This window comes from Octopus sinensis, linkage group LG5 (assembly GCF_006345805.1).
Source record: "Octopus sinensis linkage group LG5, ASM634580v1, whole genome shotgun sequence".
Taxonomy (NCBI): domain Eukaryota; kingdom Metazoa; phylum Mollusca; class Cephalopoda; order Octopoda; family Octopodidae; genus Octopus; species Octopus sinensis.
This window is the reverse complement of record NC_043001.1, coordinates 84,505,340-84,523,799: the sequence shown is the minus strand read 5'-3', so window position 1 is coordinate 84,523,799 and position 18,460 is coordinate 84,505,340.

Here is an 18,460-nt window from a genome sequence, read left to right as displayed (position 1 = left end):
TTCAGGTTCAATATGTAACTGCTTAATCATGGCATGTACAAAAGACACCTCGGAACTGAATGGATTTCAAAGAGGCCATATTGTGGGTGAAGCTGAAATATACATATACATATACATCATACACAAGGAATTATGTGAGGTTATATAGTTACTATCTGCATGTTTGCACTGTTATGAACTGTATATACGGGTGGTGTGAAATGGTGGCATATGTCTTCATGTGATTTTTCATGAGTAAAGTATTTCCTGGTGTCGTATAACCCAATTTGTAGGACGCAGATAATAAAACTGCATGTAACTCTCAACATGCTAACACAGCCACCACGTTGACCACCACCAACGCCACAATAACACCAGTACCAACACCTCTTTTTACAACACACAGCACGTCTTGCATTCCCCCGCGCCCATCCAGCACCTACTTCATACTTAGACATGATGTAAGAATCCATAGAACGTTAAAATGATAATAATTAGCGTTAGAACTCCCAAACCGGAATCAAAACCAATTGCTACTTCCAGGGTGATGATGATGACAATGATGACGATGATGATGTGATGATGTTAATGATGATAAAGGTGATGATGATGATGATGATGATGATGATAGGAGGAGGAGGGGGAGGAGGAGGAGAACGTCGACGGCGAATACGATGGTATTGTTGGTGTCAATGTTAGTGTTGTTGACAATAATGATGACGCTGGAAGTGGAGGTGGTGGTGCTGCTCATCATGATAATGTCGATGATGATAATGACGACTACAAAGATATTGATAATGTTGATCGTGGTGGTGGTTGTGTTGTTGTTGTTGTTGTTGTTGTTGTTGTTGTTGTTGTTGTTGTTGTTGTGTTGTTGTTGTTGTTGGTGGTGGTGGTGGTGGTGGTGGTGATGGTGGTGGTGGTGTTGGCGATGACGATAATGGTGACATTGATGATGATAATGATGATGATAACAATAATGATGATGGTGACGACGACGACGACGATGGTGAATGATAACTGTAACGATGATGTTGATGACGATCATGATTGTGATGCAAGTGATGATGATGATGATGATGATGATGATGATGATGATGATGATGATGGTGATGGAGTTGATGACGAAAGTGAAGTGACTGTCTAACAAAGATCCTGGCGATAATGTCCAATTAATACACATTCTCACAGTTTACCATCATCCCTGGCACCCACCCAAGTAGTAATTCGGGAACGTAATTATAGAAAAATATCAACTCTGTGACCCGACCCACCATGCTTTATAGTTACAAACGGACCAGTTTAATTGGTAATCGACTAATGGTTAAACTTGTTAGAGCTCTATGGCTTCTAATTACATTTTAGTTTGTCAGTTAACCACTTGCCCTATTAGAGGAAAATAGGCATATATATAGATATATATATGTATATATATATATATATATAATATATATATATATGTGTGTGTGTAATATACATATATATATATGATATATGATATATATATATTAATGTTTATACATATATATATATAATAATAATAATAATAATAATAATAATATAATAATAATATAATAATAATATAATAATAATAATAATAATAATAATAATAAATTACATATATATATGCGTGTGTGTGTATATTTATAATTTTTATTGCCAAACTAACGTGGCAGTCCATAGGAATAGGACGAATGCTGCTGTTGTCTAGCTCCGAGAGGCGATCGACTCCAACTAGGTAGATGACGCACGAACCTGTGTCCATCAACCTTCGAAAAGAGGAGGTCATCAACTTCTCTTTGCTGGCTTGGCACCCACAGACCGGTTTCGGAGTAGATTTCCCCCTATCAATGTGAAACAGCCGAGTCCAGCAGGGGTCACTGATGTCCTTCGTTCGAAAGTTTTGTATATATATATATTCAGTGAAACACATTCACTGATTTTCGAAAATAGAAATACGTATATATATATATATATGCATATATATATATGCATGTATATATATATATATATAATATATATATATATATATATATAATATTAGGAAGAACCTCCTTTTATCTATTCAAAATAAACAATTAAGTTACACCATCTAGAAAATTACATATAATAGAAATATTAAAAATATTAAAATTAAAATAACAATAAAATACCAATGATTAAGTAAATTGCAAAAAATAACAAAAAACGTATATAATTGGTTTTATATATATACCAATTATATACGTTTTTATTATTTTTTGCAATTTACTTAATCATGGTATTTTATTATTTTAATTTTAATATTTCTATTATATGTAATTTTCTACATGGTGTAATTTAATTGTTCATTTTCAATTGATAAAAGGTTCTTTCTAATTTCATATATATATATATAATATATATATATATATATATATATATATATATATAATATTGTGCGAAATTTGATTTAATATTTCTAAATTGAATTTTTCCCCTGTAAGTTAGGATTTATATGCCTTCAAATAATTATATATATATATATATATATATATTATATATATATATACTCTTTTACTCTTTACTCTTTTACTTGTTTTAGTCATTTGACTGCGGCCATGCTGGTGCACCGCCTTTAGTCGTGCAAATCGACCCCGGGACTTATTCTTTTTGTAAGCCCAGTACTTATTCTATCGGTCTCTTTTTGCCGAACCGCGAAGTGACGGGGACGTAAACACACCAGCATCGGTTGTCAAGCAATGCTAGGGGAACAAACACAGACACACAAACAACACACACACATACATATATATATACATATATACGACAGGCTTCTTTCAGTTTCCATCTACCAAATCCACTCACAAGGCATTGGTCGGCCCGGAGCTATAGCAGAAGACACTTGCCCAAGATGCCACGCAGTGGGATTGAACCCGGAACCATGTGGTTGGTTAGCAAGCAACTTACCACACAGCCACTCCTGCGCCTATATATATATATATGTATGTATATATATATATATATATATATATATATATATATATATATATATATATATATATATATATATATATATATATATATATATATATATATATATATATAAAACGGGAAGCTTTATGAAAATAGACAAAAGACGAAGGCAGGTGGAAAACAAACAAACAATTGTATTAGTATGGCGCTCAGGAAATATAAATAAAACAAGTCTTTAACGTTTCGAGCCTACGCTCTTCAACAGAAAGATACACAGAGAGAAAAAAAAAAAAAACACAGAAAGAAGGAGAGAAAAAAAATGCGTGCAGTAACTAACGAATCAACATGGCGATCTGATTTCGGCCAGAAGTCAAAGATCAAACATGAGACGCGAGAGCGAAATAAGGGGAGATAATAGGGTTGATAATAGGGTTGAATGACCACCTATTAGTGCGTAGGAGGGGTCTGGACGTGTGTATGTATAGGGTTGGTGTATGTATTAGTATGTATTAGTATGTATAAGGGTGTGTGTGTGTGTATCTATGAGAGAGTATTAGTGCGTAGGATAGGTCTGGACAGGCGTATGTATGGGGTTGGTGTATGTATTAGTATGTATTAGTATGTATTAGTACGTATTAGTATGTATAAGTGTGTGTGTATGAGAGAGTATAAGTGCGTATGAGGGGTCTGGACGTGTGTATGTATTAGTATGTATTAGTATGTATTAGTACGTATTAGTATGTATTAGTTGGTGTATGTATTAGTATGGCACATCATATATGATGTGATGTGTAAAGTCGTGTGGTGTAGTGAGGAGAAGAGGGGAGGGGGAGAAGGGGAGGGGAAGAAGGGGAGGGGAAGAAGAGGGGAGAGAGGGGGAAGAGGAGAGGAGGAGGAGAAGGAGGGGGAGGAGGAGGGGGAGGAGGAAAGAGGGGGAGAGAGAAGGGGAGTGAGGGAGCAGAGGGAAGGGGAAGAGGGAAGGAGGGAGGGAGAAAGAGGGAAGAAGGGAAGGGGAGTAGGGGTGAAAGGATGAAGGTCTGAAGAAGTAGGGGTCGGGGGGAAGGATATGTGAGGAGGGGGGAGAGGGGGTTAGATGAGGAGGGGGGGAGAGTTGAGACCAAATGGCGTATAAGAGCGAAGAGAGAAGATTAATTCCTGTTCACGGCGCAAACGGGAATCCGGATGGCCTCTGTGTAAGGACAAACCGAACACAGATAGGTGTTGCAAGGAGTGACCGGTGGAGCGGAAATGGCGTGAGACCGGTGTGTTGTTCGCAAGGTGGATGTCACGAAGGTGTTCCGCGAACCGGTCAGCCAAGCGGCGTCCCGTTTGTCCGATGTACAAGGAATTGCAGAGAGAGCAAGAGACGCAATAGATAATATTGCTGGAGGGGCAGGTGAAGGAGTGGATGATGGGATAGGGTCGATGGTGGGTGCTAGTGATGCGGATGGTGTTGGAGAGGTAAGGGCAAGTGCGGCAACATGGGCGGGAGCAGGGGAACGAGCCGGGTTGGGAGGTAGGGTCAGGGAAGGAGCTATGGACCAAAAGGTCTCGAAGGTTGTGGGCTCGTTTGAAAGAGGGGATGGGTCGGTTAGGGAAGAGGTGTGAAGTGGACGGGTCGGACTGGAGATGACGGAAAGCTCGAAGAATGGTGCGTTGGAGACGTAGGGTCGTGGGGTGGTAAGTGAGGGGAAAAGGGAGGCGGGAGACTACAGGGCGGGTTCGGGGAGAGAGAGCAGATACACGGTCCACGGAACGTGCTCTGGCAAGGGCGGTGTGGATAGTGGTGAGGGGGTATCCACGTAGGGTGAAGTGGTGATGTATATATATATATATATATATATATATATATATATATATCAAAATAAAAACATGTTGCAAAGGATTTAGCGGTAGATATGTTTCTGGCTTTTATTAGGCGGTTTATATCAATGTATAATTGATGTAATTTGTATGTCAATAGCCTTCTTCAGCCGCGTACAATTACTACTCCAAGGACATGTATTACATTAGTTTGGGAAAAAGACGAATTATGTTGGGGATGCAAATCCTCATAGTCGTGTACAACAGAGCGAAGCACCAAAACAAAATCGAAGCGTCCATCCCGTTTTTCACTCGATGTAGAGTGAAAAACGGGATGGACGCTTCGATGTAGAGTGAAAAACGGGATGGACGCTTCGACTGCATCATGTTTTTATTTTGATAAATATACTCTATCACCTACACCACTAAATGACATATACAGGTGCTTACAATTATCAAGTATTCACCCTGAATTGATATTAAGTCTTTCCTTGTTTGTTTTGCAAAATAGTGGTTTTGTCTCTAATAATATTTTATATATATATATATATAAATTTAAAATGAGGGTGAAAAGTGGATGTTAATTTGATTAACATCAATTTAAAACCAGTGGTTTAGCATATTAATATCTGAAGGTTCAGTAAATTGTATGTCATACTTATGAGAGGGATGACCACTATGTGGAAAACCCTTATACTAGAAGTAGATCCGCTATGGTCTTACCACTAAGAAATGTTCTCAAGAAAATTTAGGAAACACCAGATCGTAAGCGAGCAAGACAAATGAAAAGTAACAAAAATATAGATTAATCACAAACACGTTTCCCTATCACCACATTACGTAATTTTACTAACGCAATTTTTCCGTGGTCATCCCTCTCGTATGTGTATATATATATATATATATATATATGCATATATGGGTACAGGACGTTACCAACGGTTGAAGCAACATGAAATACGTAAACAACGAGAGAAAAAAATGGAAAATAGGACAAGTAAATAAAGAGAAAGGATCTTTCATCAGTTGTCGGCTGTGCATCTACTCCGTATTTCGAGCATTCAAAGACAATATGTCTTCAAACACAGCTGCTCCCATAGATTCTAAAATAAAATTTAGGATTTATGGAGGGTCAAAGTTGGGAACAAAAACAGGACAGTGGACGCATAAAAGGAAACAGAACGAAAACAAACATGGAGTGTCATTAGACCAGAACGAGAGGAAAATTGAGAACGCTGGGAGAAATACTTTCTTTGGAAAGAGAAAAGATAGAAAAAAAACACGTCCAGTCCTTTGAACGTCTGTGCAGGAAAAGAAAGATGGACAATAGTTACGTATGAGCAACTACAGAAAGATGGGGTGAGAGAGAGAGAGAGAGATGGAAAACGGTGAAAAGAGAAGAGGAGAAAAAGCAATTAGAGAAGGATGGATGAAGAAAGTAGTATAGAGTCTCATCAAAAAGGAGAAGATAAGGAGAAATGGATGCGTCGCGTTCAATTATGGTATGCATAAGAGTTAAAAAATAATGGAAAATATTTTTTGCAGAGTAATTATATCTCAAAACACGAAATCGGAAAAAAGTTTGGTACTACTGATAACAGTGAATAAATAATACCAAAATGTCTTTCTAATCGTCTGTTTTACTACACATATGTTCACACACACACACACACATATATATATATATATATTATATATATATATATATATATATATTAGGGTGATGTAAAAAAAAAGGTATAAAATTTTTTGTTTTAATTTTCAGGAGACACCCTCCTATTATATTCATATTCCTAAGAAAGCATTGTATGCGAAATTTGGGATTAAAAAAGAGAAAATTAGAGGTTGATACTAAGCTTTGAAAATAAGTTTTGTGCTCAAAAATATTATTTTGTTGATATTTTCGCTGGAATGGGATTGATATGTACTTTAGTTAACCTAGTTTGAAAAAAAAATTATGACATTCTAGGCTATAGTACGTAGTGAGGTTCAGCGTATATCGCGTTAACTTTTTTCATGTGTAAGTTTCCTCAGTAGGCACATCATAACAACTTTCTTGTGAAGCAAAAGTAATGTTTTCTTGTTTTTGTTTGAGAGTGACGACCTGTAACTTTTAACAATTTGAAGAAGGTATTGTCTCTGCTCTTTATCATTGGTTATCAGTTTGTAGTATTCCTCTATCAGTCGCAAGCCTCTTTCCGCAATGTCGTTTACCACTTTGAGTCCATATGCCATATCTCTTGCCTTTGCATAATTTTCATCATCATTCCAGTCTTCAGCATTTTTCCAAGAAGAGTGCAAGGCACCTCCGGATTTTAAATGATTTTCTGAGCAATATCAGACAATACAACTCTGCAAATGACATCGTTTGGTGCATCTAAGAAGATAGATAAGCATGAATTTATGCCGACGTCAGTATTCAAGGGCAAGTCTATCATTTCATTGGTTCCCTGTTACCCACAAATGAACAACAACAGTTCCTCCAAATTTACTTTATGAGTGATGTAAGACAACAAACTTGAAGGAGATGTCAACATTTCAGACGATGGGTCGTGTTAGACACAGCGCCGACTGCTGCAAAAGGGAGTATATCCACTGACAGCTTTTTGGTGCGTTCAAAAATCACATACTCCCCAGAGGTTAGGGCCTGAAATACTCCAAACAGAGGCATAGCATGTTGCTTAGTTGAATTAGCCCATTATTTACTCCGCAAATGTTTTGTTGTCAATGCTGCACTTTCCCATATCACCTCTTTCAACATAACTGTAATATATTATATAAACACTATTCCATTTTAATCCCGAGCAACGCCAAGTATCACTGGTAGTATATATATATATATTGAATAAGTACTATTACCGTTGATAATAAATAATAATAATAATAATAATAATAATAATAATAATAATAATAATAATAATAATATAATAATAATAATAATAATATAATAATAATAAAGTGACTAGCAAGTTTACACCTTTACAGGTAAAATAGAAACTAAATTCAAATTCAACAGGGTATTTAGATACCACTTGCTATGATCAGAGCTATCGCTATCGCTCCCAGATTTATTACTCACTATTAAAATACACACGGCCAAGGCAATAAATATAACAGAAACAGGCTACCTTGTGTGGATACAGAAGTAAGGAAGTGGTATATTTCAGGATCAATTGATTTCGCTTTCTGTATGAAAAATCAGACTTTAAGCTCATCAGCTGAACATAACACTATAACATATATTTCTGCAATATTCATCACATTACGCCGTGTGTGTTCTTTACTATTGAATGTTCCCTCGACATTCTAAACGAACTTATATATTTTAATAATGAGTAATTGGTGGTTTTGGAGCGATGGCTCTGTCTCTAGCAAGTGGTATGTATGTGTGTCAGTGTGTGTGTGAGTTTGTGTGTGAGTGTGTGTGTGTATGTGTGCGTGTGTATGTTTCGGTTCAAGATTACTCACAAGTCTTTTGTCAGCTCGGAGCTAAAGTAAAAGAGTCTAGGCCAGTGTGTCAAGCAGTGTGGCAGAACCTGGAACTATGTGGTGGGGAAGCAAACTTATTACCATGTAGCTACACTTGTAACGTAATTATGTCAGGTCACTTTCGAGTGCTACTGGTAACATGTAACCTGTTGCATGTAACCTGTTGCATTACAACCTGTTGCATGGTCGGGCTTGCTTGGTGAGGAGGGTGTTTATTGGACACCCTGCGGGATGAAAAACAAAACCCGTCAAAGGGCGGAGGAACTCTTGAGAGTCAATGGCCATCCAATAAATGTGTAATTTTTTTCTTCTTAAGGCTTAAGGCTGTATCATGCGCGGGGACATAGAAATAATCGGACTGAATACCCGATCGCGCGGTTAAACCATTGGAAGTGAAGGACTCGTAGCCTTTGTTAGGGCATCCTTCTAGGAGAAGGTAACTTAGGTAACTGGGATAACTCCGACATAAAACCTGCGGTTCAGTGGTTAGAGATGATGTTGACTTGTTCTTCTTTTCGGATTATGGCTGCTGTTGCTTAGTGAGTGGGATTGACTCAGTGCACAGCCTTTCCTCACTTTAAAAAAAATCTTCCTGCACAGGCATTGCACGATAACAACATTGTTCATGATTGTCGATGGTGCTGTGAGTCTCAACTGAATGTCTGGGTGTAGCCTTAAAAAGCAAATAAAAGTCACATTCGATTACAGTACCAATACCAGTTAAGCTTCGTGCAATAGCCATACTCGATAACGAGAGGGCAGCCATCATGTATGTATGTATGTATGTATGTATGTATGTATGTATGTATGTATGTATGTATGTCTGTGTGAGTGTGTGTGAGTCTGTGTGTGAGTGTATGTGTGTATGTGTGCGTGTGTATGTTTCGGTTCAAGATTACTCACAAGTCTTTCGTCAGCTCGAGGCTAAAGTAAAATAGTCTAGGCCAGTGTGTAAAGCAGTGTGGCAGAACCTGGAACTATGTGGTGGGAAAGCAAACTTATTACCATGTACCTACACTTGTAACTTGTTGATTAGGACTCATGCTACAGATTGTGAGAGATCCGAATATTCTGTATGAAATAATTAATGTAATTTGACCCTCTTCTCATCTCTGTCATTAACAAACTTTCTGCACCTGATTCACTTAAATATTTTATTACAAATAACAAAAGGTGTCATTTAAAAATGGACTTTATCTTTATTTACAAACGACTCGCTTGATGAGAAGAAAATTAGTGACATTCGTACAGCTCTTTGTATATATACTTGTGCGTGATTATCTTAGCCTCTATTTGTGTGTACGTGTTTGTGAATGTGCTTGTGTGTGTGTGTGTGTGTGTGTGTGTGTGTGTGTGTGTCTGTGTCTGTGTGTCTGTGTGGGCAGAATATGTTAACTTTAGTGTATATGTCGGCATATGTGAACATGATATCGTTGTACTTGAGTATGAGTAGGTGTGTATGTGAGTATATTAATAAGGCTACCCCCTCTCTCTTATACACTCACACAAGCATGTATGTATATGTATGTGTGTTAGTATTTAGGTATATGTATGTATGCGTGCTGCGTGCGTGCGCATCAACCTGTGTGTGTGAATATTGGTAAGTGTTTGGTGGAGACTCGAGTAACTATGTTGGCGTAAAAAATGTATGGAGTCCGTTCATTATTTGGCATTGAGAACTTACGTGACTAATTTTCTAATATGGAGAATTAGGGATGAAACAGTTTGCAGTTGTATATCTTGTGTCGGACACGTTACAAAATAAATTGTGGTATGTGGAGCATTAGCACTGAAATTACAGTTTAATACTTTTAAAGAAAAAGAAACGCAGGAAGGAAAATTTGAGAGTGACTGAGAAAAAAATGAGAGAAAGATGTTAATACACTACCAACATATTTATCTATCTATCATCTATCTATCTATCTATCTATCTATCTATCTATCTATCTATCTATCTATCTATCTATCTATCTATCTATCTATCTATCTATCTATCTATCTGTCTGTCTATCTAACTATTTACTTACATCTCCCTCCCAACCTTTCTCTGTGTGTGTGTGTGCATATATATAAAATCCGTTCTGCCTGTGTGTTTGTCTTCTCGGATCTCGAGCATCCTCCATCCAATTGCGCTCAAATTTGATATGTAGATACCGACGGTATCAGGGCGTGTATAAGTCTTGAAAAAATTGCAAACATCGATTCCAGGTGAGAATGCGATCGAAAAAAGCCGTTTTTGTCCTGCTTTTCTTCCGTCAACCTGTACATAACTCCACCTTCAATTTTTTGTTGTTTTCGTACTGCTTAAAGGCACGTTTCTTTCCTGCCAAGCTTACTGATTAAATCATGTTTGCGTTCTCCTAGTCAACAGCCTGATATATATATGCGAGTTTCTTTCAGTTTCCGTCAACTAAATTCACTTACAAGGTTTTGGTTGGCCCGAGGCTATAGTAGAAGAAACCTGCCCAAGGTGCCAGGCAGTGGGACTGAACACGGAACCATGTGGTCGGGAAGCAAGCTTCTTACCACATAGCCACACATCCACGCCTGCACCTATATATAACAACGAACTAGGAAGGCTTGCAAGAAACTCAGTCCTTGTTGGTAAAGAATTATCGAGGGACAACAATAACATAGCTACTCTCACCGAAACAAGACTTCCAGAATCCGGAAAACTCCAGTCAAAGAAGGAGAAGAAGGAGAAGGAGCACGAAGCTGGTGTAGCTTTTTCAGTGAAAAACTGCCTAGCAAAATGTCACCGTCCTTCCAAAAGCCATAAATGATCGGCGTATGATCCTGAGACTGGCAACGAAAGGAAATAATTTTCTCAATCTTGTGAGCTGCTTTTCCTCGACGACGTCTAATGACCAAGCATTGAAAATGAAACTCTGCAAAGAATTTTCATCTCTAATTTCTCTCATTCCACAAAAAGAAAACCTCATCTTACTGGAAGGCATCAATGCCAGAATTAGAACAAATAAATTTGGCCCTCGCAATTCCAGTAATGGATTTTTGCTCCAGTTCTGCACTGTGAATCCGTTGCTCCTGAAAAACGCCACGCTTAAACTGCTTCTTGGGAACCACACATCTTGGATGCACCTCCGGTCTAAACACTGACACTTGACTGACTTCATCATTAGTTGTCAGAAAGGTCGGTACACCATGTGTTTGCCAAGTGTATATATGGCGCTGATTAATAGACTGACCAACGGCTAATGAAAGCTTAGTGTAAACTCAAATTGAAGATGAGAAGACGACCTCATGAAAAAGTAATAGAAACTTCTCTGAACCTCAACAAACTCAGATCCAAGAATACGCGTGCTATGCTGGATTATAAATAGACACACTCATTAGAGACAGTGAATAACATTGAGGGAAAATGGATGAAATTCCACACTACTGTTTATGCATCATCCCTCGAAGTATAAAGGAAAATAGAACACAAACACAAAGAATAGTTTGATGAGAATGACGATGAAATATCAGAATTGTTAAGCAGGAAGGAGCAATTACAGCAAAAGTTTCTTGAAAACAATACACAAGGAAATGAATCAGCATAAAGGAGTTGTCACCTACTACAGAAAAACTTCTCAGTTTGGAAAATGAGCGATTTCAGCAACGAGCTAGGGAAATATATCATGAAGCTGAGATAAAATACATTAAAGGCATTTATACAACAATTCATTCTATATATAGACCTCAAAAAGCAAGAACAGCCCCCTTGCTCAGCGCGAATGGCCTTATTTTATTGATAAAGAAATCGTTGATACGAAAGTGATGAGCAGAACACTGATTCTCTCTTAAACTGTCCCGCTCATATAAACGCAGAGGCAATAAATCGTCTACATCAGCTGCCCACTAACTATTGATTGAGTGTTTCATTACACTTGGTGAAATTCAATTGGCAATGAAATGCTCAACCCTGCCTCTGAGGAAATTCCTACTTAGATCTATAGACACGGCGAACGGAAATGTGGGAACAGGGTCTAATTCTACCAGAATTGTACACCTTTATAAAATAAAAGGAATCATTGTAGAGTGAAAGAACCATGGGAACATATCACTGCTGACCATCACAGCAAAATCCTGGCAGGGATCATGCTCAATCGGCTCAAACAACGTCTTAAGTCTGGGCTTCTTCATGAAGGTCAGTGTGGTTTTAGAAAAACCTGTGGGAGCCACGGACATCATCTTTGCTACAAGGCAGCCTCATGAAAAACGTCAGGATCAAAACCGAGACCTCTACACCTTATTCATCGACCTGATCAGGGCTTTTTAAGCAGAATCGGCCTTTGGGAGAATTAATGAAGAAATTTGGTTGCCCAGGCAAATTCATTAACATGATGCATAAATTTTAGGATGGCATGCAAGCTCGTGTCATAAATGATCGAGAATTCTCCGCGCCTTCCGTTGTTCCTAACGGGGTGAGACATGGTTTTGTTCTAGTACTCACACTTTTCAGTTTGATGCTTTGCGCAATGTTTCATGATGCATTCACCCATGAAACACCATATATGGTTATGACGGTAGTCGTTTTAACATCAAATAGCAAGATGATTCCCCATATAGTCGTGCTCGAGAGAGGACTAACGTACAAAGCGTGTATGCTTTCCTGAGCAAATTCCAGTTGCGTTGGAGTGAACATGTAGCGTGCATGTCTGACCCCAGATTTTCCAAGTGCATCTTCTTTGAAGGACCCGAGAACATCTTACACAAGACCTTGAGGAGGTGTAGTCTGTCCATAATTACATATAAATGACCTAAAAACCATTTGCTGGTATGCCGCGGCAATGTAGAGTAGGATTAAACTCAATAATGAATTAAAATTAGCGCATTATCGTCCGCACATAGTCAATATATGTGCTTTGTTTGCCTGTTCGCTGGTGCATAACACCTTGGAAACGACTCACATATTGCCCTGGGTACTAAAACATCTGAAAGTCATGGACAGGTGATTCGATTCGTTCTCGGTTCGATTCAGGAACGTAATGTTGATTACCGACAAAAATCACTATTAAATGGGATCGGAGGCGAATTGTCTCGTCTCTCTATTATTTTCACGTGTTTTATCCAACAGCAGGATTTGGCTCCTTGCCATAGGTCCGAAAATAGTCATAAGTGGTTGTCGGAGAATTTCTACTACTTCACCAGACCCAATTTCTTCGATTGTAAAACCATGGGGCGCAGTTGAGAAGAACACCAACAACTCTGCTTGAATAAATAAGACCTAACTATTGGCCAAGAGCAACGAGGTGCTCGAAGATCTTCTCATCGACACAGTGAAGAACGAATGCGCCAGATTCAAGAGTTATCTTAAGGCCGTGGTGGAAGTTGAGGGCGACTACTTTGAATAAAATATGATCTCTCAGCCATAATCTTATCCACATTTTTTTTATCGTTAGAAATCTCTTATTTTTGGATATTGTTTTATTTTTCTTTTCATGCAAACTGTCAAATTTAGCCCAAACACTTTATATACATCTATTCAATACATCTCTCTCTCTCTCTCTCTCTCTCTCTCTCTCTCTCTCTCTCTCTCTCTCTCTCTCTCTCTCTCTCTCTCTCTCTCTCTCTCTCTCTCTCGACATGTATATTATATATAATGTGTCTGTGTGTTTGCATGTATAAGAATAAACTTACATACACACACACACAAACACACTTATATACATATATGCATCAATACATTTTCACACATACAATCACACGCATATGTGTGCGGTATATATATATATATATATATACATACATGCATATATATATATATATATATATATATATATATATATATATATATATTATATATATATATATATATATACTAAGAGCGTGAGTCTCTTCTAAAGTACAAGATATGCCTAAATGTTTTTTACTAATCACTCACTATCTTTTCTAAGTGTAATCGATGAGAAACTCGAGTGGGAAGAGATAAGTTGTCTTACATTTTTGTATATGTACTGAGGGCAACGATATCAGTGTGGGTCTACATGTGCTAAGCTCACATGAAGTTAATTATGTGAAAAAAAAAATAAGCGTTGCTAGTGAACATTAACCAGATAATCTAAGAAAAATATGAGCTCGTATTTGTATTACATAGACGAATACCTGTAAGTCAATTACCATATCACAAAACTTCATGATCTATTAAAACTATCTAATGGCAATTGAGAAAGGAAGATAATCCCAAGATTCAAGATTTCTCTAAAACAGACATGCTGTTGAAAAAAAATGGACAGAGTTTTCGCCTGGTGATAACAGGACAGCTGTGGACAACTGTTTCTGGTTGACTAGCATTCCTCAGTACGACAATTGCCCGACCTTACTCTGATAGGGGCTATTGAACCGAAAACACGTGGGTGAGTAAACAAACGAAAAAAAGTGGGACTCAGTACATTTGATACAAGTTAAATAACTTATTTAATAGCATTTGAAACAGTTCCATACAACTCAACGTTTTGTCACCTCGTAGAAAGAGCCTAACTCGAGAAGCTGTTATCTAGAGGACGAGATAGATTCGCTATATTATCCTCCGAAACTTTAAGCTTCATGGAGCTGAGTCAAACTGTTATTAAATGATATATGTGTGTGTGCATATACGTGTGTGCATGTGTATGTATATATGTGTGTGTGTGTATGCATACATACGTATCTCAACTACACAAACACTAAACATTAACTTAAGCCTTTGCTTGATTTTCTTCTCTCTTACCAAAACCCCTCACCCCTCACCAGAACCACTAAGTTCACGGATTTGAACTTCTCTACATTAAGATCTGAAATGTAAGATCTTTTCTACCCTGGTGACGGAGGCTCGTCTTATTCAATGTTGACTGCATCCATTACGGGCGCATAATGTGATGAACTATATCTACCAACACTATTACAGATCTTCGATCCCCCAGAAAAAGCTGTTGGACTTATAACACCTTACATTCACCGCTTTAAATTTCTCTGTCGTTTGCACTCTGTGCAGATTGGACCTATTGATATAAATTATATTTATACTTAAAAACTCATCATCTGAAAACCTTCACCTTTTGCTTTTTGTTTGTTTGCATGTATACACATATACATATTTTGTATTTCATAGCCTACACAATTATATCTAATATATTTGATATATTTAATATATTTAATGTATCTAGTTTGTTTATCCGCATAATTACCCCCATATCAGGTGTCCCTAGTTCGACTCCATGCGTGTTTATATGTAATATAATTTTTCTGAATCTTCAGATTTTAATATGCTAGACCACTGGTTTTAAATTGGTATTAATCAAATTTATATTCAATTTTTCACCCTTATTATTTAAAATTTAAATATATGTATATATATATACTAGCAGTATCGCCCGGCGTTGCTCAGGTTTGTAAGAGAAATAACTATAAAGCATTTTTAGAGAGTTATAGCCAAAAAATAGCAAAAAAATGGAAAAAAAATTATGGTAAATTTTTTTTGAGAGTTAAAACAGGTGGAGTTGCGTCCCCTAGACGGTCTGTGGTTTGGGTTTCTCATTCTCGACCCCATGTCGAATTTATCGATTTTTTTCAGAACTGGGGGAACTTTTCAAAATTTTCGCTGCGTTAGTTTTGAATTATGACATTGGGCTATGTGTGTGTCAAGTTTCATCAGAATCGGTTGAAAGCCGTGGTCAGAGTGAGGGTACGAGAAAACAGACACACAGAAAACGCACAGACAAACTGCCGTTTATATATAGATATATATATATATATATATATATATATATATATATATATATATATATATATACGACGGGCTCCCACGCAGCTTCTGTCTACCTAATTCGCTCACAAATAATTAGTCAGCCTGGGGGTATTGTCGAAACACTTGTCCATGTTGCCGTGCAGTGGGACTGAACCGGATACATTGTGTTTGTAAAACGTGCTTCTTAACAGCTTTTCGATTTATGACTTTCACTATGTTATTACAGCTGGGTAAAATTACGTCCAGATATCAGTGTATGAGTTTCGTGTACTGGGTGGAATTCTTTTGAACCCACAATATCCCCGTTGATGCAACACTGTGCTACCATTCATGATTATATCTGTTAAAATATGTAATATATGCGTGAACATGTTTATGCGCTTCAGTATTTATACTTCAATGTATCTGTTAATCTATTTATCAACATATCTCTAGCTTCACTTTCACTTTGTCGGTTTCTCCCTACTTCCAACTCTCTCCTTCTCCCTTCCCCCTCTCTCTTGCTTTCCATTTCTCGCTTATTATTATCATTATCATTATTATTATTAGTAGTAGTAGTATTAGTATTATCATTGTCATTATTATTATTAGTATTAGTATTAGTATTATCATCGTCATTATTATTAATATTATTATTATTATTATTCAGTAGTTTTATTTCTATAGCGTGCTTTCACTTCACTACCGAGCGCAGCTCTGTGTGCCTTGGGTATGTGCTGTGGTTTGTTGTGATGCTCTTATGGTTACTGTATTGAAAGTGTTTTGCGTAGGATGTGTGTCGTGTCCAGTAGTGCAATTTTCTGTATGTTGTATATATTTGTAAGTCCTGGTGTTTTTGTTATGTATTTGTCTGAATATTTTTTTATCATACCTAATGCGCCTACGATGATAGGAATTGTTTCTGTGTTTATATTCCACATTCAAGTTACCTCTATTTCCAGGTCTTTGTATTTTGAAACTTTCTCCCTTTCTTTTAGAGAAACGTTGTCATCTGCTGGTAGTGATGCATCAATTAGAAAGCATTTTTTAAAATAATCTCTGACAACTATATCCGGCCTATTGGCCTTAATTTATTATTATTATTATTATTATTTATTATTACTACTACTACTATCATTATTATTATTATCATTATTAAGGAAGGCGGCGAGCGGATAGAATCATTAGTACACCGGTCAAAATGCTTTGCAGTATTTAGTCTGTTCAATTTCCACCGAGGTTGACTTTACCGTTCGTCCTTTTGGGGTCGATATAATGAGTACAAGTGGAGATGTAATTGACTAGTCCCCCCACACAAAGAAAAAATTCAGGCATTGTGCCTATAGTAGAAAGGATTTTTTATTAAAGGCATTTCGTCTGTCTGACGGTCTAAGATCAAATACCTTCGCGGTCGACTCTGCCTTTTATCATTTCGGGGTCGATCAAATAAGCAGCAGTTAGGTACTGGAGTCGATGTAATCGACTTGTCCCTTTCCTACAAATTTCAGATTTTGTACCTATAGTAGAAACGATTATTTTTATTATGATTATTAACTTTCCTTTGGCTGGTGACTGTGCGATAGAAGTTGTTTGGTGGACAAGGTTGAAAGACATGAGGACAGAGTGTGCTTCTCCGGATTTATGTTTTTCTTAAAAAACAAGATATATATATATACACACACACACATACATACACACACACACGCACACACACATATATATATATGCTATTGTAGGTCAGTTTGCAAAAAGTTGTGGCGTACTCAAAAGAAAAAAAAACTTCCAAACCAGCTCCCTAAACACTCGTATCAGGAACAACGTACACAGTAACAACTACATGTTTAAAGCCCCACAATTGTATGCCTGCTTATCTAAATTGTTTAATTGGATATTTTTACAAAATTACATTGACGCATATTTTTCTAGTATCTCTGATTAACCATCTGATTAACCAGAATATCACACACTACAAATTAGCTAATCTACAAATTAGAGATGGCAGATATAAAGAAAACTGCAGCAAAATTTTGGATTCAGGGCGGCCATAAATAAAGACAACATTCGGCTATAAAAGTAGTTCACCATGACTTTAGTGCGAAAACAAACATAGAATCCATACACGCGCACACTCACACATAAAGACAAACACACATATTGATATTTAGCAAAAGCAACAGAGTAACTCAAGGTCCGAGAGTTTCGTGTGTTGGCTCTTATGAAAGTAGTTACGGGTTGGAAAGCTGATGAGGATTACACTTTTCGCTGGATTGTTCTAGATCGAATCTTAAAACCATTGCAATATCACGTTGATAATTCGTATTTTTTTTGTGTGTCTGTTATATTCTTCAAAAAGTATTACATAAATATATAAATAAATATTGAAAGAAAGAAACCTTGTACGTATCTTTACACAAATATGTAACTAGTTTGATAAGTGCCAACGCACGAAAATCTTGACCTTTGTGTCACTCTATTGCTTCTGCTAAACATACTTTTCTACTCAATGCACAAGGCCCGAAATTTGGGGGGAGGAGGCCAGTCAATTAGATC